Source organism: Dermacentor andersoni, chromosome 4, assembly GCF_023375885.2.
Source record: "Dermacentor andersoni chromosome 4, qqDerAnde1_hic_scaffold, whole genome shotgun sequence".
NCBI lineage: Eukaryota > Metazoa > Arthropoda > Arachnida > Ixodida > Ixodidae > Dermacentor > Dermacentor andersoni.
The window spans coordinates 215,566,601-215,589,184 of record NC_092817.1 but is presented as its reverse complement, the minus strand read 5'-3'; the positions used below and the strand labels follow the sequence as shown (position 1 = coordinate 215,589,184).

General features: G+C 47.3%; 1 protein-coding gene and 1 pseudogene across 2 annotated transcripts in view; both read left to right on the top strand.

The window, feature by feature from the left end:
* Positions 1-22,584, top strand: part of ric8a (ric8 guanine nucleotide exchange factor A) — a 326,541-nt gene that overhangs the window by 129,950 nt on the left and 174,007 nt on the right. The gene's annotated exons all lie outside the window — the stretch shown is intronic.
* The window catches only part of LOC140217070 (uncharacterized), a 37,648-nt pseudogene continuing 28,829 nt past the window's right edge, over positions 13,766-22,584 (top strand).

The window sequence follows — 22,584 nt, the reverse complement described above, 5'->3', positions numbered from 1 at the left end:
TGTCATTAAGGGCATAGCAGATGATGCTTTCCATCTCCTTCTCTTCAAGAATTCTTCCACTGTGCGAGCCATTATTACCGAATGCCGGCGGTTTGAAGAAGCCAAGAGTCGCCGCATTGTCCAGCCATTTCCCCGCCTTCCCAACATGGCTGCTACGTCCACCTGCGAAGACCTCCGCAGTCCGCCCACGCCCGATCGCTCTGATGACGTCCCACATATCATCCGACATGAAATAGAAGCCGCATCTCGTGTCACAGCCCCAACTCAAGGCCCCGACAATTGCCAGGCGACCGTCTCACTGATACAGTCCATCGTGCGCCAGGAATTGGCCAACATTGGCTTGACCAACGTCTGCTCAGGTAATCGACCTGGCTACACTCCGTCCAGCACTGCCATACGCACCCGCAGCCTGAATGCCCCAACGCGGTATCGCAATCCAGCCGAATGGCGCACTCCAGACGACAAGCCTATATGCTTCACTTGTGGCCGTATCGGCTATATTTCACATCACTGCTGGTCTTTGTGGATTTCAACCCCCTGGCCCTACCTCCCATCCCACGGCCCTCATGCTGCTCCTCGGTTCACCCCGCAAACGCAGCCAGTACATTCTGGCGACACTTCTCTGCCTACTAGCTCTAGCCGCTCTCCTTCGCCACGTCGCCGCTTCTCCCGAACGCCGTCCCCTAGCTCCTTCCGGCGCACCTTTCCGGAAAACTAACGGGTGCAGCAGCTGGAGGTGATGCTGCCAAACAGACCCGACGCAAAAATCCTCTTCTGACCTTGCCCACACATCGGAACCTCATTAAAGTGAATGTGGATACTGTTACGGCTCTGATTGACACTGGCGCGCACATATCTGTGATGAATTCTCAGCCTCGGAATCGTCTCACGAAAGTCCTTACTCTTGCCCCGTCACCTGTGGTCCAAGTCGCCGGTGGTGGAACACCAGCCATTATTGGCATGTGTCCGGCTCGTGGGGGTGTCGCCGGACATCATATTTCTGTTTTATTTTATGTTCTAGAGCACTGCCCTCACGACCTCATTCTGGGTCTACACATTCCGCTTTGATAGACTGTTCTGCTGGTGTTGTGCAACTCACTCTACCTGCTGCTATTGACCCTCCCGATAGTGCTCCAATACGGCTATGTTCCACAGAGAATATTCGCCTCCCGCACCGTGCCGTTACCTACATAGGTGTCTCCCCGGTTCCACCTACCAGACGGTGACTACATCATATCCCCTAATCCGGATGTCCTGCTCTCGCATAACATCGCTTTTCCTTACACCGTCATTACCATTTCGGACAACACGTCCTGCCTTCCACTTGTGAACTTTGGACTTTGTACACAAGTACTCCTGTGCGGAATATCCCAGGCGCAAGTAACGCCGGCCAGAGACTACATTTCGGCTTTAACTTGTAACAGCTCCTCGTGTTCAACTCTTGCTTCGCCCCCCTGGCCCTTCAGACTTCAATACCCAAACAAAAATGATTGCTCCCGACCTTCCACCCCAGCGTGCTAATGAACTACGTTGCCTCCTTGCCTCATTCTGGGACATATTTGACCTTGCAGAGCGCCCTCTAGGGCAAACATCTGTCGTAAAACATTGAATAAACACCGGTGATGCAAGCCGATCCATCGGCGACTCTACCGCGTCTCACCTACTGAGCGACAAATCATCCAACATGAAGTTGACAAGATGCTTTCTCGAGATATCATCGAACCTCCTTGCAGCCCATGGGCATCCCCTGTTGTACTAGTTAAAAAGAAGGACAACAGTTGGCGATTTTGCGTGGATTATCGGCACCTCAACAAGGTAACAAAGAGGGACGTCTATCCGCTACCACGCACTGACGATGCCATGGATTGCCTGCATGGAGCACAATATTTTTCGTCCATCGACTTTCGCTCCGGCTACTGGCAAATTGCTGTCGACGACATGGACCGTGAGAAGACGACAGCATTTATTACTCCCGATGGCCTGTATCAGTTCAAAGTGATGCCTTTCGGTTTATGTAATGCCCCGGCCACATTTGAACGAGTGATGGACGCCCTCCTACATGGTTTCAAGTGGTCCATCTGCCTCTGTTACCTGGACGACATCATCGTTTTTTTCTCCGACTTTTGCGACACACATCGAACGGCTATCGACGATCCTATGTGTTTTCCGTCAGGCGGGGCTACAAATAAATTCGTCCAAGTGCGACTTCGGTCGTTGGGAAACCTCTGTGCCCGGGCATATCGTCAATTCTTCTGGTGTACGCCCTGGTCCTGATAAAATACGGGCAGTGAAAGACTTTCCCGTGCCAACATGTGCCAAGGATGTTCGCAGATTCTTGGGCCTTTGCTCCTACTTCTGTCGGTTTGTCAGAAATTTTGCGAACGTTGCGCGCCCTCTCACTCAGCTCCTCAAGAACGACGCCGCATTCATTTGGGTCCCTGAGCAAGCTGGTGCTTTCACCGAGCTGATTGGGCTGCTTACGTCCCCGCCCATTCCCGCTCACTTTGATGCGTCAGCTCCAACAGAAGTCTGTACTGATGCCAGTGGCCACGGTATTGGCGCTATCTTGGCACAGAAACAACAAGGGCGAGAACATGTTATTGCCTATGCCAGCCGCCTTCTTTCCTCTGCTGAGCGCAATTATTCCATCACCAAACGCGAGTGTCTGGCTCTCGTTTTGGCAGTGGGTAAATTCCGCCCCTATTTGTACGGCCGCCAATTCAGTCATGACTGATCACCGTGCTTTGTATTGGCTTTCGTCCCTCAAAGATCCTTCAGGGTGCCTTGGCCGCTGGGCTCTGCGCCTTCAAGAATACAATTATTCGGTTGTATACAAGACCGGCTGGTTACATCAAGATGCGGACTCCTTGTCGCGCCATCCTGTCGACCCTCCTGACGTTCCTGCGGCTGGCATACCTGTCTCCGTTCTCTCTCTCGCTGCTTTTCGCGATATTGGAGCCGAACAACGTCGGGACGCCTCCTTACAAGACCTTATTCAACGGCTCACTTCAACGACGCCCGATCCTTCCCTTCGCATGTTTGAACTCCAAGATGGTATATGGTACCGCGCTAACATGCGCCCGGACGGCCCTGCCCGACTCTTTGTTGTGCCTGAGCATCTGTGTCAGACTGTTCTCGCCCAGCTTCATGATGTCCCGACTGCCGGTCACCTTGGTGTGTCACGGACCTATGACCGCGTTCATCGGCACTTCTATTGGCCTGGTCTATACCGTGACGTCTGCCGTTACGTCGCTGCGTGTGACCTTTGTCAACGATGCAAAAAGCCGACCACACTCTCTGCTGATCGCCTTCAACCACTTGACGTACCATCAGAACCATTCTTCCGTGTAGGTGTTGATCTTGTAGGCCCTTTTCCTACGTCTGATTCGAAAAACAAGTGGATTGCTGTAGCGACAGGCTATGCCACCCGATATGCAATCACACAGGCTCTTCCGACAAGCTGTGCAACTGATGTCGCCGACTTCCTCTTAGAGAACGTCATCCTTCACCATGGTGCCCCTCGACAGCTCCTCACCGACTGCGGCCGCTACTTTCTTTCCAAAGTTGTCAACGACATTCTGCACTCGTACACGACTAAACACAAAATTGCTACTGCTTACCATCCACAAACGAATAGTCTAACTGAGCTCCTTAACCGCACCCTTACTGACATGCTGTCCATGTATGTCTCCGCTGACCATCGCGACTGGGACGTTGCGCTGCCTTTGGTTACTTTCGCCTATAATTCGTCTCGCCATGATACCGCCGGCTTCTCTCCATTCCTCCTCTTGTTTGACCGCGACCCTACGCTACCTTTGGACACCATTCTGCCTGCTAGTCTGAATTCCACGTCCGAGTACGCCCGTGAAGCCATACTCAAAGCTCAAGAAGCACGCCATATTGCCCGACGTCGACTTGTGGAGTCGCAGGACAATCAGCGGCGCTTATATGATGCCCGCCATCGTGACGTCCATTACACACCGGGCACCCTGGTTCTCCTTTGGTCGCCGTCGCGACGCGTTGGCCTCTCAGAGAAGTTACTTTCATGCTACTCTTGCCCTTACCGTGTCTTGCGTAAAGTAAAGAGCGCGAGTTTCGTCTGCTTGTATTTAACACTCGGAGCATTGTCAATAAAATAGAAAAATTGGAACATCTTCTTTTGTCACATAATCCTCAAATATGTGTTATAACTGAAACTTGGCTTCATGATCAAATTGGTGATGACGAAGTTGCGCCGCCGGGCTACGGGCTGTACAGACGTGATAGGGGTTCCCGTGGGGGGGGCGTTGCGGTGATAACAAAGGATAATATTGAAGTTACTGTTGCTGACCAAGTCTGTGATCATGAAAGTCTACTTCTAAGGGTGTCACCAGAAGGTGACACGTTTTTTGTCTGCTCTGTCTACCGACCTCCGAATGCTGATGACTTGTTATTTAGCAGGCTATGTGATCACCTGCTAAAATTCCGGGACAAAAACCTAATTATAACTGGAGATTTTAACCTGCCATCCATTGATTGGAGTAACATGCAGTATGGATATTCTGTAGCGGCTGACGCTCTAGCTGATCTAATGCTTACTTTTAATCTTGATCAGATTGTGAGAGCTCACACCCGTGGAACTGCCATTCTGGATCTCCTCTTTATTTCTGAAAAATTTAGCTCGGGAACAGTACAGGTTGAACCTGGAATTTCTGACCATAACCTGATACATTTCTGCTGGACTAGATATGTGGAGATGCAAAAGGAAAAAATTCCTCCAGCCACAGTAAAAGATTATAATAGAGCCGACGACATAGCAATAATCGATTATTTAGAAGAGCATCTTGTTAGCACCAACAACGTCGAAAGCTTGTGGCAACAGTTTTATTCTGCAGTTACGTTCTGCATTCAAAATTTCATACTGTCAAAAAGACTGCAAAAGCACTGCAAAAACCCCTGGATTGGTCGGGAGATAATACAAACCAAAAGAAAAATTAAGCACCTGAGAAAGAAGCACAAATCATTCACTCCACAATTTATGGAACTAACGCATGATCTGGAACGTAGAGTAAAACAAGCAAGAAGAAACTTTTTTAGCAACACTATTGCTGTCTTCATTAAAAGTGATCTCAGAATGTTCTGGCGCTACCTCAAAGTAAAAAGGAGATTCAGAAACTCAAGGTTGATGATAAAATTCTGCATGACCCAACTTCTATTGCAGAAACGTTTAATCAGTACTTTCAATCTGTTTTTTCAACATGTGACGAATATAACTTGCCGAATGTTTCTCCTGTACTAGAAAACGAGTTGAATGTAACTAGTGAGGGGGTTCTTGCCATGCTGTTGAAGCTAGATAATAAGAAATCCACTGGCCCTGACGGACTGTCAAATGCATTTTTAAGGCGTTACGCTCAACAAATCGCATATTTTTTTACCGTAGTGTTTAACTTCTCAATAACTTCTGGTGTCAGACCAGCTGACTGGCGTATAGCCCGTGTGGTGCCTGTCCATAAAGCCGGTGACCAGCTGCTTTCTAAAAATTGCCATCCTGTTTCTGTTACTAGTAGTTGCAAGCTTTTGGAACACATAGTCATGAGTTTTATTCAGGAATTTGTGACTAAAAACAATATCTTGTCTCCCCACCAGCACGGTTTTCGAAAGTGTCTATCTACAACCACGCAGCTTATTTCAACGGTACACGAGATATCGAGTGTACTTGACCAAGCTGGTCAATTTGACATTCTGTTTTTAGACTTATCGAAAGCCTTCGATAGAGTGCCTCAAGGAAAATTATTGTATAAATTAGAGTGTATAGGGTTACCTTTGTACATTATTCAGTGGATTGCCTCGTACAGAGTTGATAGAAAGCAGTTTGTGGAAATTGATCATTGTCCGTCTAGTGCGCTCTCTGTTACCTCGGGCGTTCCACAGGGGAGTGTTTTAGGTCTGCTACTGTTTCTTCTTTATGTTAATGATTTGGTGGACGTGGTGCCTCATGATGTATCCACAAGAATGTTTGCTGATGATTGTGCTGTTTTTAAGAAAATATCATCCACAAATGATCATTTCTTGTTGCAAAACACTTTTTCGGCAATCGATGATTGGTGTATGCGTTGGGGTATGGCGCTGAATTCGGAGAAAACTGTACTTTTGCATGTCACAAAGAAAAAATGTCCTAGTTCTTTTTCTTATCAGCTCCATAACCAGCCTGTATTAGAAGTTTCGCAATATAAGTACTTAGGCGTGACTCTAACTAATAAGCTTGCTTGGTCGGAGCATATATTGGACATTTCTTCATCAGCCCTGCGGAAACTGTGGTTCCTTAAAACAAAACTTAAACACGCTCCAGTTAGCACCAAGATGTTAGCTTACAATACATGTATTCGGTCAAAACTAGAGTATGCTGCTGAAGTTTGGGATCCCCATTATAAAAAGGATGTTATGTAACTCGAAAGAGTCCAAAGAAAGGCAATAAGGTTTATTTTTGATAGATACAGAAAGCACGATTCGCCATCCTTATTGATGCAGAAGTACAATGTACCGACTCTCGAGGTTCGCCGGAAAATTAGTCGTCTTGGCTTTCTTCACAATTGTCTTGCAGGGAAAACTAAATTAATACTTCCCAATTGCATAAAACCTTTAACTACAAGGACAAGTAGACACAGCCATGAATACTCTTTATCGCCAATTTTCGCTAGAACCAACGCACAGAAGTACACTTTTTTCCCTCGAACAGTGTCTGAATGGAATTCCTTGCCCCAACAGATTTTTGAATCCGCCAACTTTATGAGGGTACTCGAGTCTCATATTGTAAACTCCGATGGATGAACATTGCTACGGTCTTCGTGTTCTGTTGATTTTTGTTGTTGTTGATCTTCGTTACATTGAATGTATGCTTTGTAGCCCCTCCTGCTAGGCCAAATTACTGGCCTGCAGTATTGTGTAAATAAATAAATAACTGACGTCACGTATGAAATCGTCCCTCTTGAGCCAACCGTGGCTCAGCATCGCTCCGACATGGTCCATGTCGCGCGTCTTAAGTTGTATCACTCGCCCGCCTCCTAACCAGCACCGAGCCGGTGCTTCCGCCGCCGGGGGTCATGTGACATGCTGACGAAGAAGATGTCAGCTTGGTCGGAAGAAGACGACACTCTGGACTTCGCACGCTGTCTACCATCTTGTCAGCCGCTACGATTATTGTAAATATCCTGTAAATATACGTCTGACAGTTTTTAACCCCGTAACAATATTTACATATATGTATGCTATATGCCATCCCATGCCATATGACATGTGGTATATGGGGGTTATATTGCCATACCATTCTGTTGCTAAAGTTGCTCATATCAGGTTTTTCATTCTTGGCAAAATTATTACTTAGAACTTCGAGAATGGCAGCCCACAAACAAATTTCATGAAACAAAACATTGACAGCACATGACTTTTATGTTACATCTTCTCAAACTTAAATATTAAGTGCAAAACAATAACAGAGCAGAAGCCTAAAAATGATGTAACTTTATTGGTGCTGCTGTGCACTACCTCCGACATCGGCCCAGGAAAGAGGTTTGAAAACATACCCGATAAGTGGTCTTAAAGTTGCTGAAAAAGACGTTGGCTTTAATTAATGAACATAATTGAAGAAATTAGTGCTATGAAGACCCGGACTAAAGGAGGAACATGTACGACGAACAAGGCACTAGTTCCAACTAAATGTTTTCTTGTGGAAACAGGATTTTATATAGATTCAACCTAGAATAGCACCACCATGGCATCACAACCTCCCCATCTCATTAGAAAAGCTATCTCTCTTTCGGTAAGCGTCACTGGCAGGCAGCTAATGCACGTGCCCTCGGCGTTTGCAATGTCATCATCATCATCAGCCTGGTTACACCCACTGCAGGGCAAAGGCCTCTCTCATACTTCTCCAACTACCCCGGTCATGCGCTAATTGTGGCCATATTGTCCCTGCAAACTTCCTAATCTCATCCGCTCACCTAACTTTCTCCCGCCCCCTGCTACGCCTCCCTTCTCTTGGAATCCAGTCCGTAACCATTAACGACCATCGGTCAGCTTCCCTCCTCATTACAAGTCCTGCCCGTGCCCATTTCTTTGTCTTGATTTCAACTAAGATATCATTAACTCGCGTTTGTTCCCTCACCCAATCTGCTCTTTTCTTATCCCTTAACGTTACACCTATCATTCTTCTTTCCATAGCTCGTTGCGTCGTCCTTAAGTTAAGTAGAACCCTTCTCGTAAGCCTCCGGGTTTCTGCCCCGTACGTGAGTACTGGTAAGACACAGCTGTTATAAACTTTTCTCTTGAGGGATAATGGCAACCTGCTGTTCATGATCTGAAAATGCCTGCCAAACGCACCCTGTTAAGAATGGCCTGCCAGGGTGGCAAAGTGCAAGTTACTTCAGCCCACTGCTTGTGTTGAACGGGGTGGTGGCGCACTTCAGAGAACTGCGAATAAGCGGCAGCCATGCTGCAAAGGGTCAGCTCAGGGGAGTTCTCAAGGGGAGGTAATTGGCGGAAACTCCCCATGCGCTTTTCGAGACCCCAGACAATGTGCGAGGTCTGCTCTGGAATTTAGAGACGCCGACTAGAGTCGGGCGTGACCACCAGCCTACGGTGACGCGGGACAATGAATACCACGACGACCGCGCTGCAAAGGTCATCTACCTTCGGAGAGCACTGAAACCTGTGCAGCATGTGTATGTGAGCCCTCCTCCTCCAAAAGGGCGGGTCATCTTCAATGACCTTGAACTATGACGTCGAGCGGAGTGCTTATAAGCAGCGATTGTCAGCGGCTAGTGTGTGCTCGTCGTCATGCTCTGTGCTCGAAATGTACTCGTGAGCTGTGTGCTCGTTTGCTGTATGATTCGTCTTGCGGGCTCCATTTGGGAGTCACGCTAGACTGTGTAAATGTATCTCATGTTCAACTGTAAATAACATGTAAATAAATCCTGCTCGCCTAGTGCTGTCGCCCCAAGCTACTTCCTACAGCTACGACCGCCAAATCTAACATCTGGTTGACAGCGGTGAGATCGGCCTACGGCTCCTAGATCAGCCTACAGCTCGTAGATCGCCCTACGACTCGGGAGACAGCAACGGCAGCTCACGGACGTTGGCACATGGTGACCGACCGGTATCCTGATCAACTTGGAGGCGACTTGGGATTGACCACCTTTTGCAACTGACTGGATACGGCGGAGAAGGACTGGTGATATGGTGCTGCTTGAGTGGGTAAGCGTTTGGTTTTGGCTGTAAGATTTACCAGGCTTCAATTTCTCTGTTTTTGGATTTGATTCGCTGGGGATATTTTACTTGTATTCTGATTTGCGTGGGTATCGCAGCAAGTATTGTGTGACAGCAGAGCCAAAGCTTAAAGTAGCGAGCTTGCTCCTATTGTGTTTGACGAGAGCTGACCTGTTGTGGTTGTGTGAAGAGATCGAGGTAAACGTAGATGAGGATTTGACGGAAGCAGAAATTCGTAAGACAATTCTAGAAAGTAACAATGATTTGAAATTCATCGAGCAAATGGGCAAACGAATTCTAAGTAAAAGACAGGAACGAGAATCAATTAGGTAAGAACGCCAAAAGCATGACCAAAAACGGCAACAGGTTGAAAAAGAAATGGCAGCAGTTAAGAAACAGATACAGGATTTGCAGCAGTTAAACGCAGGAAGTCAACAACGGCTTGAGAAATCTGTAGGCTGGACGCAGCGAAAGTGGGAAGTAGATAGCAGATTTTGCTCAAAAGCCGAGGAAAGTAGTAGTACCTGTGAGAGTGTGTAGTACCTTGTTCATAGGTTAACTCGAAGTGCTAGCAGCTAACGATGCCTTAGTGGCAGCAGAGGCCGTTAAAGGCCAGAGTGAGAGCGACGAGGTGCTGTGCCAACCGAGGACTGTAGACAGCTAGGCCAGCTGCGAACAAATTGGCACAATCACTGCGCGTGTGCTTCGCATGTAATCTTAGCAAGGTCGTTGGCGAGGTACAGAATACTGCGGACTTGACAGATGCGAGCACCCATGTCAAGTCAGATCTGCGTGCTGAAGTGATGTGCGAGCTGGACGATGCAGTTGAGGGTAGTTCTCAGGATCACGAGCTGCGTAGCTCAAGGGAAGACAACTGCATTGTTCAGGAATCAGTGGGGCTCTCTGCCAGTCTAGGCAGCCAAGAGAGCGGTGATTTAGTTAAGAATCACTCAGACTGTGCGGGTAAGAGACCGATCCAGGCCGACGAAAGGTGTAACAGCCAGCACAAGGCGCGAGAAGGCGCCATGAAAGAGAGTTCGAGGAAAAAGCTCCGTAGAAAGAAGCGCGCTAAAGATTGGAATGTGGTGGCTAATTTAGCGCAGCCAAAGACGGCGAAAGACGCAAAAAGCCAGGGCGCAAGGAAAAGAAAGGTGCGGTCGTCGTTGACGATGTTGACGCATCATAAACGTTCGAGCCACAGGTCAAAAGGAGACCGAGAAGCATGTTCTGCACGGACGCGGACAAAGGGCACAGGGCAGTTAAATTCCTCGTCGTTCCGTCGTTCTTTTCGAAGTTCAGCGTGTAGGGCGAGGGAGTGCAAGGTGGCAAGACGAAACGAGGTGATAAGGAGTAGCGATGCGGTCAATCGAGTTCATAATAAAAGGCGCGCGCCAGGACGCAAATTGGCATTAGACTGTAACGTCTTGGGGGAGCTGATAGTGAGTCAGCCCTTTTGTTGTTCCTCGGTAGCCAGAGTAGCTTTCGAACCGCGACCACCTCGAGTACGGCTCAAAAGTATGAGTCAGATGTGAACATTTGGAACGGGAGGCCAAGAGACCTTCCGTAGAAGTGACACGTATTGTTGTGTTTTTTTTTTTTAACATTTGAAAATTTTCGCGATTTGAGACTAGTTTCTTTCAGTATGTTAGGTATGAGCTTTTTTTATGTTTTGTTTGAGAAGCTCGAGATTTGAAAGACGCGTTTTTTTGTAAACATGTAGTATCGCGAGGTGTTCATTAATAAGTATACAGGCTTTCTTTTTTTTGTGTGTGTGTGAGTAACCTGAGTGACAAGGTTATCGTTGAGAGGCCTATCGTAACGCGCGTGTGTATTAGTTAACCTTCTTTTTTTTATGTGTTTTTTTTTATTTTCTAAGGTAAGCGCATAGGTTTTCAGTAAGTGCGTGATTTGCACTGAGAAGAGCTCTTAGGTCCATTAGTGTGTGTCCTGTGCAGATGGAAAGAAGCAGATTTTTGACTGGGTTGCTCGTGTGTGTTTAGGGCAGCCGTATTCTGACTTCTCTAGTACGCGTGCGTAGAGCTAGTTATTAGAAGACACATTTGTTTAAAGGTTCTTCTGTGTTGCGTAAGTTACGGAAGTTTGGTTGTTCGTTTAAGGAACGTGTCCTGTTTGGACTAAAGGAATAAATGTGAGTAAGCGTAATGAAATGTTTGCTTAAGACGCAAGTATGCGTTCGGGATAGGGACCACAAAGCTAGCGCGTTGGAGTTGGCCAGATTGTTCAGTGGCAACAGTACGTGAGATAAGTACGCCACTGCGATAGGGTAAGAACAGGCTGTTCGTGAAGTTAGGTTGCTTCAGATATGTTTGGGTATTGGTATTTGAGAGCCTTCGGTTTAGTTCTGCATAAAACTTTGCTCTTGTGCAGCACGACGGTCGGGTTTGGTCGAACTTAAGAGGAACGTGAACACTCGCTTTAGTGGCACAAAATTTTGGGGCAAAATTTGGAGATTCCTAGTTGAGTGACCTGCATTGAAATTGTGATAGGAAGCCTGGTAGGTTAACAGCTAATTCCGGGCGTTTGAATGCTGAGCAGTATTGTGTTGCCAGGTCGACTCTTCTGTGCCAGTTGTTGTGAGATGGTTGAAGGCATTCCAAGTGTGCAGGGGTTGCAGAGAGCAAAGCCATGGTCTTGCTCGCCATCCATTCTCTTCCTGCCCAGCGGTTGCCAGCACTGGCCAGGCAAGATTTTCCAGGCCATGGAGGAGCTGTTAGGAATGGCCTGCCAGGGTGGCAAAGTGCAAGTTACTTCAGCCCACTGCTTGTGTTGAACGGGGTGGTGGCGCACTTCAGAGAACTGCGAATACCCGGCAGCCATGCTGTGAAGGGTCAGCTAAGGGGAGTTCTCAAGGGGAGGTAATTGGCGGAACCTCCCCATGCGCTTTTCGAGACCCCAGACAATGTGCGAGGTCCGCTCTGGAATTTAGAGACGCCGACTGAGGTCGGGTGTGACCACCTGCCTACAGTGACGCGGGAAAATGAATACCACGACGACCGTGCTGCAAAGGTCATCTACCTTCGGAGAGCACTGAAACCTGTGCGGCACGTGTATCTGAGCCCTCCTCCTCCAAAAGGGCGGGTCATCTTCAATGACGTCGAACTATGACGTCGAGTGCAGTGCTTATAAGTAGCGATTGTCGGCTGCTAGTGCGTGCTCATTGTCGTGCTCGAAATGTACTCGTGAGCTGTGTGCTGCGTCGCTGTATGTTCGTCTTGCGGGCTTCATTTGGGAGCCGTGCTAGACTGTTGATGTATGTCTTGTTTAAACTGTAAATAATGTAAATAAATCCTGCTCGCCTAAGTTCCGACGAAGAGTCAAGTTCATCACTATGACTACGACTGCAAGATCTTACAACCCCAGCCCATTCTTATTCTTCTGATTATTTCAGTTTCATGATCTGGATCCGTGGTCACTACCTGTTCTAAGTAGATGTATTCTCTTACCACTTCCAGTGCCTCGCTACCTATTGTAAACTGCTGTTCTCTTCCGAGACTGCTGAACATTACTTTAGTTTTCTGCAGATTAATTTTTAGACCCACCCTTCTGCTTTGCCTCTCCAGATCGGTGAGCATGCATTGCAATTGGTCCCCTGAGTTACTAAGCAAGGCAATATCATCAGCAAATCGCAAGTTACTAACCTAATTTCCATTAACTCTTATCCCCAGTTCTTTCCAATCCAGGTCTCTGAATACCTCCTGTAAAAACGCTGTGCATAGTATTGGAGAGATCGTATCTCCATGCCTGATGCCTTTCTTTATTGGGATTTTGTTGCTGGCTTTATGGATGACTACGGTGGCTGTGGAGCTGCTATAGATATCTTTCAGTATTTTTACATACGGCTTGTCTACACCCTGATTCCGTAATGCCTCCATGACTGCTGAGGTTTCGACTGAATCAAATGCTTTCTCGTAATCAATTGAAACTATATATAAGGGTTGGTTATATTCTGCACATTTTTCTATCACCTGATTATAGTGTGAATGTGGTCAATTTTTGAGTAGCCTTTACAGAATCCTGCCTGGTCCTTTGCTTGACAGAAGTCTAAGGTGTTCCTGATTCTATTTGCGATTACCTTAGTAAATAGTTTGTAGGCAACTGACAGTAAGCTGATCGGTCTATAATTTTTCAAGTCTTTGGCATCCTCTTTCTTATGGATGAGGATTATGTTAGCGTTCTTCCAAGATTCTGGTACGCTCGAGGTCATGAGGCATTGTGTATACAGGGTGGCCAGTTTTTCTAGAACAATCTGCCCACCATCCTTCAACAAATCTGTTACCTGATCCTCCCTGTTGTATATGTGGTTTCGGTTCCGGTTTGGGGATCACCTGCCGCCAGAGGCACCAGTGTTGCTATATGTATATATATGACTGTATGTGGCAATAAGCCGGGGATTGTTTGGTTGCTAGCAGTTCGTGTACTTGGGCAGCACCCGCCGCTACAACATTGGCGACGAGGATAGGATCATTTCGGGGGGCGTGACTTTCGCCGCTTGCTTTCCGGCGCCATGAGCATTTCTGGACTCGCCCCGCCGCCCCCGTTCCTGCCTGTGTCTGGTCGACCTGCTGTTGCGTGGCCGCAATGGTTCCACATCTTCGAGAACTACCTGCTTGCTTCGGGGGCCTCTGACTGCACGCCGGATAGTCTCAAAGCACTACTTCACAGCCTCGGCGTAGAAGGTCAGCGCATATTTTATACATTACCACTTCCATCGTTGGGCAACGTCAAGCTCGGTGAGCAAACTGCTACTGAGAAAACGTCGGAAGATAGCAAGGGCACAGGCGACACAAGGCCAGAAGTATCGTCGTACGATATTGCAGTCGCCGCTCTGCACGCTCATTTTTCGGCAACAAGCAATGTTGTTGCTGAACGGCACCGTTTCAGTAGGCGAGTTCAGCAAGCTGGTGAATCAGTGAATGAGTACATCACTGCATTGCGGGAGCTTTCTGCTACATGCTCTTTTCCTGTCGAAGAAGATTCGCTGCGTGACCAGTTCGTTGCTGGTATTTCGTCTCTGAGCTTGCGCGAGCGTCTTCTGCTTGAAGGATCGTCTCTCTCGTTCGCTACAGCAGTACTACTGGCAAGGCAGTTTGAGCAGGCGTACAATGATCTGCAAGAATTTCCTTCTTTAGATGTTGGACGCATAAATACTCGTGGAAATACGCCTACGCGTACACCAGAATCCGACGAGAGCTCGAAGCAGTCGCACAACCACCAGTCTCATTGTTACCGCTGCGGTTCATCCCAGCACAACGCAGCATCAGTTCGCTGTCCAGTCAAAAGCAAGCGTTGTCACCATTGCGGTGTCATGGGTCACTTCCGCTCTGTTTGCCAGAAACGAGGCTCCGCTCCGGTGCGTGAGGTAGACAGCCAAGGCTTTCCGAGCGAGGAAGTTTTGAGCATTCTGTCTGTGACGACGGCCGCTCGCTCCGCTGTTCACGTCACAGTTTCGATTGGCCGTGCGGACATAACTTTCCTTGTAGATTCTGGGTCGTCAGTTTCCATTGTTGCACACGATCTTTTTAAGCAGTATTTGGAAGGCCAAGTACTTTTGACCCCGTCTGTTCGGTTACTGGACTATTCAAAACAGCCAATTCCGGTTCGTGGCTGTTTCTTCGCTGACGTTACATACAAAGCTAGCACAAAAAGCCTTCTTTTCTACGTCGTAGAACAAGGCACCTCACTCTTGGGTATTGATGCCATCAAGGCCCTCGGTCTACAGATTGATGGGTCATCTCTGCAATGCCTTGAAACGACGCTAACTTCTAATTCTCGAAGGGAACAGCGCCCTGACCCAATGAAAGCCGTGCAGGATATTAACCTCCCAAAGGAATTAGTTGGCGAGTTTGGATCTCTTTTCGATCCAGGCCTTGGCCTCGCGAAAGGTTTTGTGCATCACGTCAAAACGCGATCCACGGTGCAGCCAGTGCAATCCAAACTTCGGCGCCTTCCGCTCTCGCTACGACCATTGGTCTCGGAAGAGCTCCATCGGTTGGAAAATCTAGACCTGATAGAGAGGGTGGAGGCATCTGAATGGGTGTCACCCATTGTGGTCGTTAAGAAGAAAGAGGGAGGTATTCGCCTCTGTGTAAACCTTCGACAAGCAAACAAAGCTGTCGTAATAGACAGCTTTCCCCTTCCTCATACAGAAGAGCTATTGCATAGTTTAGTGGGGGCTACAAATTTTTCTAAGCTAGACCTCGCATCAGCTTACCACCAGGTTATGCTTCACCCTGCGAGTCGCGATTTGACCGCATTTATAACTCACGAAGGCCTCTTTCGTTTTAAACGAGTGTGCTTCGGACTGGCTTCCGCGCCTTCTGCATTTCAGAGTATGATGTCCAAAGTCCTGCAAGGATGTAAGGGCGTGCTCTTTTATATAGATGACATTATAGTCTTCGGGCGGGGCCGGCAGGAGCACATAGATAACCTTGCAGCAGTACTTCAACGCATTAAAGAGGCAGGACTCAAACTGAACAGCAAATGTATCTTCGATACGCAGGAACTTTCATTTTTGGGTCACAAGATCACAGCAAGTGGTATTGTTCCGCTGGAGGAAAAGGTTGCTTCCATCAAGGATACACCGGCACCCACCAATACAGCCAGCCTTCGATCGTTCCTGGGACTGGTCGAATACTACTATAGGTTTGTTCCCAACTTTGCCGATATGGTTGAACCGATGCGCGTTCTGCTTCGAAAGGGGCAACCATTTGTTTGGTCTGGCGAGGTAGACTCCAGTTTTCGAAAGATGAAAGAGGCACTTGTGTCCAACATAGTCCTGCGAATGTTCGATGCATCTCTTCCAGTTGTTGTTTCCACTGACGCTTCAGACTGTGGGCTTGGAGCGGTTCTCCAACAGGTGGAGGGGGAGAAACTACACACTGTCGCCTTTGCTTCTCGAGCGCTTTCATCTGCAGAGAGAAGATATTCAGTAGGAGAACGCGAAGCACTTGCGTGTGTTTGGGCGTGCGAGAAGTGGCATGTTTACTTGTGGGGACGCCATTTCACGTTGCTTACTGACCATCAAGCCTTGGTCGCATTGCTGTCTACTCAAGGGCCAGGAAGGCGTCCTTTGCGGATAGCACGGTGGGCGGAGCGCCTACTGCAGAACAACTATACAGTAAAGTACCGGAAGGGTTCGCAAAATCGAGTAGCAGATGCGCTCTCTCGTCTCCCTGCGTCACCTCCTCAGGAAGAAGAGACTTTACCAGATGAAACTGTATCAGTTGCCCTTATATCTTCTTGCATTACCAGGAAAGAGTTTGAACAGGCCCAGTCGGAAGACAGCACACTGCAATGAACCAAGGCCTACATTGAATCGTCCTGGCCTGCGCAAAAATCTCTGCCGGGTGAGCTTCAACCTTTCCTCAAACTTCGCGATGAACTGTCAGTGGTGGACAATTTGATTTTGCATGGCGAACGCCTTGTGGTTCCCGCATCACTTACAGCGCAGATAAGTACCGCTGCTCATGAGGCTCACCCTGGAATTGTACGAACGAAAGCACGTCTGCGAGAAAAATTTTGGTGGCCAGCCATGGACAGGCAAGTCGAGCTAGCTATTCAAACGTGTAGTATATGCCAGGCAGCGGACAAGAGCATGAAGGTTATGGCTGCACTATTGAACCCGGTCCCCTTACCAAAGGAACCGTGGCTAAAGCTTGGCATGGACATTGTTGGCCCATTTGAGAGAGCACCACACGATTGTCGATATGCGATCACGCTGGTCGACTACTTTTCTAAGTGGCCCGAAGTATACTTTTGCAACCAAGCCACAACACGCACAGTAACAGGCTTCTTGGTGTCAGTGTTCGCACGTGAAGGTTACCCAGAGGAAATTGTTTGCGATAACGGGCCACAGTTTGCATTTCGAGAGTTCCAAGCTTTTCTGCAGGATCGCGGCATCTGCTTGTGGCATTCGTCCGTATACTACCCGCAAGCAAACGGACAGGTAGAACGGTTCAACAGAGTTTTTAAAAGCTTTGTTCAAGTGGCTACACTCGAGCAGCATCCCTTACGCCAAATGGTAACAGAATACTTGGGCATTTACCTTTGTATGCCACAACTGCAGTTGCTCCAGCACTTCTCCTGCATGGACGTCTGCCAAGGACTCGGCTCGATGTCGTTGGGTATTCGTCAGCAATATTTGCAACCGACCCTACTTCAGAGCTCCACTGCCTACGCGAGCGGGTGAAGCAAAAGCAGCAATCCAGTAAACTATACACAGACGCTCGCAGGGCCGCAAGGGAAACCAAAGTGAATGTTGGTGACCTTGTACGAGTACGCAGACAAACAACTGCTTTTAAAGGTGACCTGGCTTTTAGCCGCCCAAGAAAAGTGATAAGAAAGCAGGGGCAATCGTCTTTACAACTTGATGATGGAAAAACGTGGAATGCTTCAAAGTTGTCAAGGATGCCACGAGCTTCTGCATCTATCTGTGGGTGGGGGGAAAGGAGTGACACCGCTAGGGAAAGCAGCTCACCGCCTATCTTGAAGAGACCAGTTTCAGAAGCGCCAACCGGAACTTCAGCTGTGGCTGCTGCGAAGCAGCCGCCTATGCCACCAGTGAACGGCTGTGAGCCGGAAGAGACTTCGCCTGCCGCCAGTGGTTTCTCAGAAGCATCGGGACCTCAGCATAGGGTACAGCCATCAAGGAATAGACGACCTCCAGACCGCTATGGACACTAAGTACAGAAAGACACGTTTTGCAGTGAACATGAACCTGTCACAAGCTGCACGAGTGTTGAGTTTGCTGACGTTGTGAAATATGGACATAAATGGAGTTGTATCTTGTTTTCCTCTTTTTGTTTTATATTGTTGTATTAAGTGCATAAGACAAGCACATTGTTGTTACTGTAAATATAAATCTGTAAAAGAGCACTAACGTACTACCACTACTAAATCACTAACCCATGTAGCTGTCTTTTTTTTTATAAGAAAGGGAATATGTTGTATATGTGGTTTTCGTTCCGGTTTGGGGATCATCTGCTGCCAGAGGCACCAGTGTCGCTATATGTATATATATGACTGTATGTGGCAATAAACCGGGGATTGTTTGGTTGCTAGCAGTTCGTGTACTTGGGCGGCACCCGCCGCTACAACACTCCCCAGCTGCCTTCCCCCTTTGCATAGCTCCCAAGGCATTCTTTACTTCTTCAGGCGTTACTTGTGGGATGTCAAATTCCTCTAGACTATTCTCTTCCGTTATTCTCGTGGGTGCCCCTGGTACTGTATAAATCTCTATAGAACTCCTCAGCCACTTGAACTATCTTATCCATATTAGTAATGATATTGCCGGCTTTGTCTCTTAACGCATACATCTGATTCTTGCCTATTCCTAGTTTCTTCACTGCTTTTAGGCTTCGTCCGTTCCTGAGAGCATGTTTAATTCTATCCACATTATACTTCCTTATGTCAGCTGTCTTACGCTTGTTGATTAACTTGGAAAGTTCTGCCAGTTCTATTCTAGCTGTAGGGTTAGAGGCTTTCATAAATTGGCATTTCTTGATCACAGCTTTCGTCTCCTGTGATAGCTTACTGGTATCCTGTCTAACGGAGTTACCGCCGATTTCTATTGCACACTCCTTAATGATGCCCATAACATTGTAGTTCATTGCTTCATCACTATGGTCCTCTTCCTGAGTTTAAGCCGAATACCTGTTCTGTAGCTTGTTCCGTAATTCCTCTATTTTCCCTCTTACCGCTAACCCATTGATTGGCTTCTTATGTACCAGTTTCTTCCGTTCCCTCCTCAAGTCTTGGCTAATTCGAGTTCTTACTATCCTATGGCCACTGCAACGTACCTTGCTGAGTACGTCCACATCTTGTATGATGCCAGGCGTATCGCACAGTATAAAGTCTGTTTGATTTCTAGTCTCACCATTCAGGCTCCTCCATGTCCACTTTCGTCTATCCCGCTTACGGAAGAAGGCATTCATTATCCGCATATTATGTTCTGCAAACTCTGCTAATAATTCTCCCCTGCTATTCCTAGAACCTGTGCCATATTCTCCCACTGGCTTGTCTCCAGCCTGCTTCTTGCCTACCCTGGCATTGAAGTCGCCCATCAGTATAGTGTATTTTGTCTTGAGTTTACCCATCGCTGATTTCACATCTTCATAGAAGCTTTAGACTTCCTGGTCACCATGGCTGGATGTAGGGGCGTATGCCTGTACGACCGTCAATTTATACCTCTTATTAAGTTTCACAACAAGACCTGCCACCCTCTCATGAATGCTATAGAATTGCTGTATGTTACCAGCTATATCCTTATTAATCAGGAATCCGACTCCTAGTTCTCGTCTTTCCGCTAAGCCCCGGTAGCACAGGACGTGCCTGCTTTATAGCACTGTATATGCTTCTTTTGTCCTCCTAACCTCACTGAGCCCTATTATATCCCATTTACTGCCCTCTAATTTCTCCAATAGCACTGCTAGACTTGCCTCACTAGATAATGTTCTAGCGTTAAACGTTGCCAGGTTCATATTCCAATGGTGGCCTGTCCGGACCCAGGGATTCTTAGCGCGCTCTGCTGCATCACCGGACTGACCGCCGTTGTGGTCAGTTGCTTTGCAGCTGCTGGGGACTGAGGGCCAGGGTTTGATTGTTGTATTCATACAGGAGGTTGTGGCCAAGTACTGCACCAGGGTAGCCAATCCTGCACCAGGGTAGCCAATCCTGCTCTGGTGAGGGAGTGCGTTACCGGTTCTGGTCACCGGGATCAGGCCGCACTCCAGACCTGTTGATGCAATTTTATCAACACGCGGATGTCTTATTTTTTTTTTTAATCTGGTGAAAAATTGTGCGGCACTGGGATTCGAATTACGGTCCTCTTGCACACGAGGCGGGTGCTCTACCTCTAGCCACCGCTACAACTCATGCAGTGTAGAAATGTAGAAACTTTGCAATGCAGAAAGCTTCTAATATCTCCCGTTCTAGTCTATCTCTAGAACGTGCCAAAAACCCGGTGTCATAAAGATACGGACGGCAATTGTGACGTTTACAGTGTTCAGTCAGATGGCCCCCTGCATTGTTATTTACGGCCTAATTGTGCTCACGCGCCCTTTCATTGAAACACCGTCCAGTCTGACCAATGTAAACCTGTTGGCAACATAGGGGTATCTCATATGCGACATTACTTTTGCAAGCCGTGTACTGCGCTGCATGTTTCTTAGAGCAGGTTTCGGGTTTTGCCTTTGTCAGCATAGGGCATATCTTGGCCAACTTACACGGTGCACTGAATAGAAGATTAACACTGTGCCTTTGCGCAATCTGCTTCAGTTTGTGGGACACCCTGTGCCAGTGAAGAATCACATGTAATCTCTTCCTATCAACTGGCTTTTCTGTGTTTAATGCCCTCTCTTGCCTGTTTGATCATTTGAAGACGCTTATTGCAGATGCTAGAAACTAAAAGTGAAGTGAAACCGGCTAAGCATAGCCTTGAAACCTGGTTATGAATGCTCCTTTCTACTTTGTGGATGCAAGATTTATTTAAAGCTTCCTTTAGACAAGTCATTGCAACGCCTCCTTTTACTAACTTGGAGTGGGCACTGTCGTATGAAATTAGCTGCTTGTTCACCCTTGCCTGGTATTCGAAACATACATGCGTGATGATTAGAGTGAGATTGAGGCACAGAAAGCTAATGCGCTTATCGCAAGGCTTTTCGCACGTGAAGTTTAGAGCCTCCAGTGCTTTTCTAAATGTGTTAATTATCGATTTTATGGTGTCATCTAGTGTCATCTACCCTGGAACCATGTTAACTTGTCAAATGCGCAAAGAAAGATGTCTGAAAGAATGGGAGCAAGCGACGATTCAATGCAAATGCCATTGCTTTGTACATACTGTTGGTTTTTGAAACTAACGACAGTGGAATGAAGATAAAAGTTCAACAGTTCTATAAACTGGCCACTATTCACTCCGGTTGCACAACTGAACCTAACTTCACGAAAGTCTTCAATCTTGTTCCTAATGGCGTTGAGCACTCCGTCATGAGGAATCTCATAATACAAGTCTTTATTGTCCAGTGAAAATGCGAGGGTATTTGTATTGCAATGCAAGGGTATTTGCGTTGGATTGTCGCTTTCTCGCATTCTTTCAGACATCTTTCCCAGCACCTTTGACAAGTGTGTAAATAGCATTCTGAATCAGTCGTGCTCCTTCCAAATGAGGTATGTCGATGGCTACCTGTTGGTTGTTAACGTGGTTTCAGGGTTGAGGCTAGATGACAGTGTAGGATCGATAATCAACACTTTTAGAAATGCATCGGAGGCTCTAAACTTCACGTGCGAAAGGCCTTGTGATAACAGCATTCGTTTTCTGGACCTCAATCTCACTCTAATAAACAAGCAGCTAATTTCATACCACAGTGCCCCCTCCAAGTTAATAAAAAGAGGTGTTGCAATGACTTGTCTGAAGGAAGCTTTAAATAAATCTTGCATCCACAAAGTAGAAAGCAGCTTTAATAACCAGGTTGCAAGGCTACGCCTAGCTGGTTTCCTTTCACATTTAGTTTCTAGCGTCTGCGATAAGCTTCTTCAAAAGATCAAACAGGCAAGAGAGGGCAATAAACACAGAAAAGCCAGTTGATAGGAAGAGATTACATTTGAAGAAGGTTGCGCAAAGGCACAGCGTTGAATCTTCTCTTCAGGGCACCATGTAAGTTGGCCAAGATATGCCCTGTGCTGACAAAGGCAAAACACGAACCATGCTCTAAGAAACATGCAGCGCAGTACACGGCTTGCAAAAGTAATGCTGCATATGAGATACCCCTATGTTGCCAACAGGTTTATGTCGGTCAACCCGGACGGTGTTCCAATGAAAGGGCGCGTGAGCACAATTAGGCCGTAAATAACAATGCGGGGGGCCATCTGACTGAACACTGTAAACGTCACAATTGCCGTCCGTATCTTCGTGACGCCAGGTTTTTGGCATGTTCTAGAGATAGACTAGAACGGGAGATATTAGAACCTTTCTACATTGCAAAGGCCGAGGGCACGTGGAATAGCTGCCCGTCACTGACACTTACCGAAAAAGAGATAGTTTTTCTGATGAGATAGGGAGTTAGTGATGTCACGTACGAGTACGGTGGTCCTATTCTAGGTTTAATCTATATAAAATCCTGTTTCTTCAAGAAAACATATAGTTGGATGTAGCGCCTTGTCCGTCGTACATCTTCCTCCTTTAGTCTGCGTCTTCATAGCACTCATTTCTTAAAGGGGGATGCGGGGCTAAAATACTGATTTTGGCGAAAATAATGTGTTTTTTATTCTGAGTTGTTCCGAATTGCTTGTTTAATAAAGAATCTTCTCACCAAGTTTGGTAGTTATCTG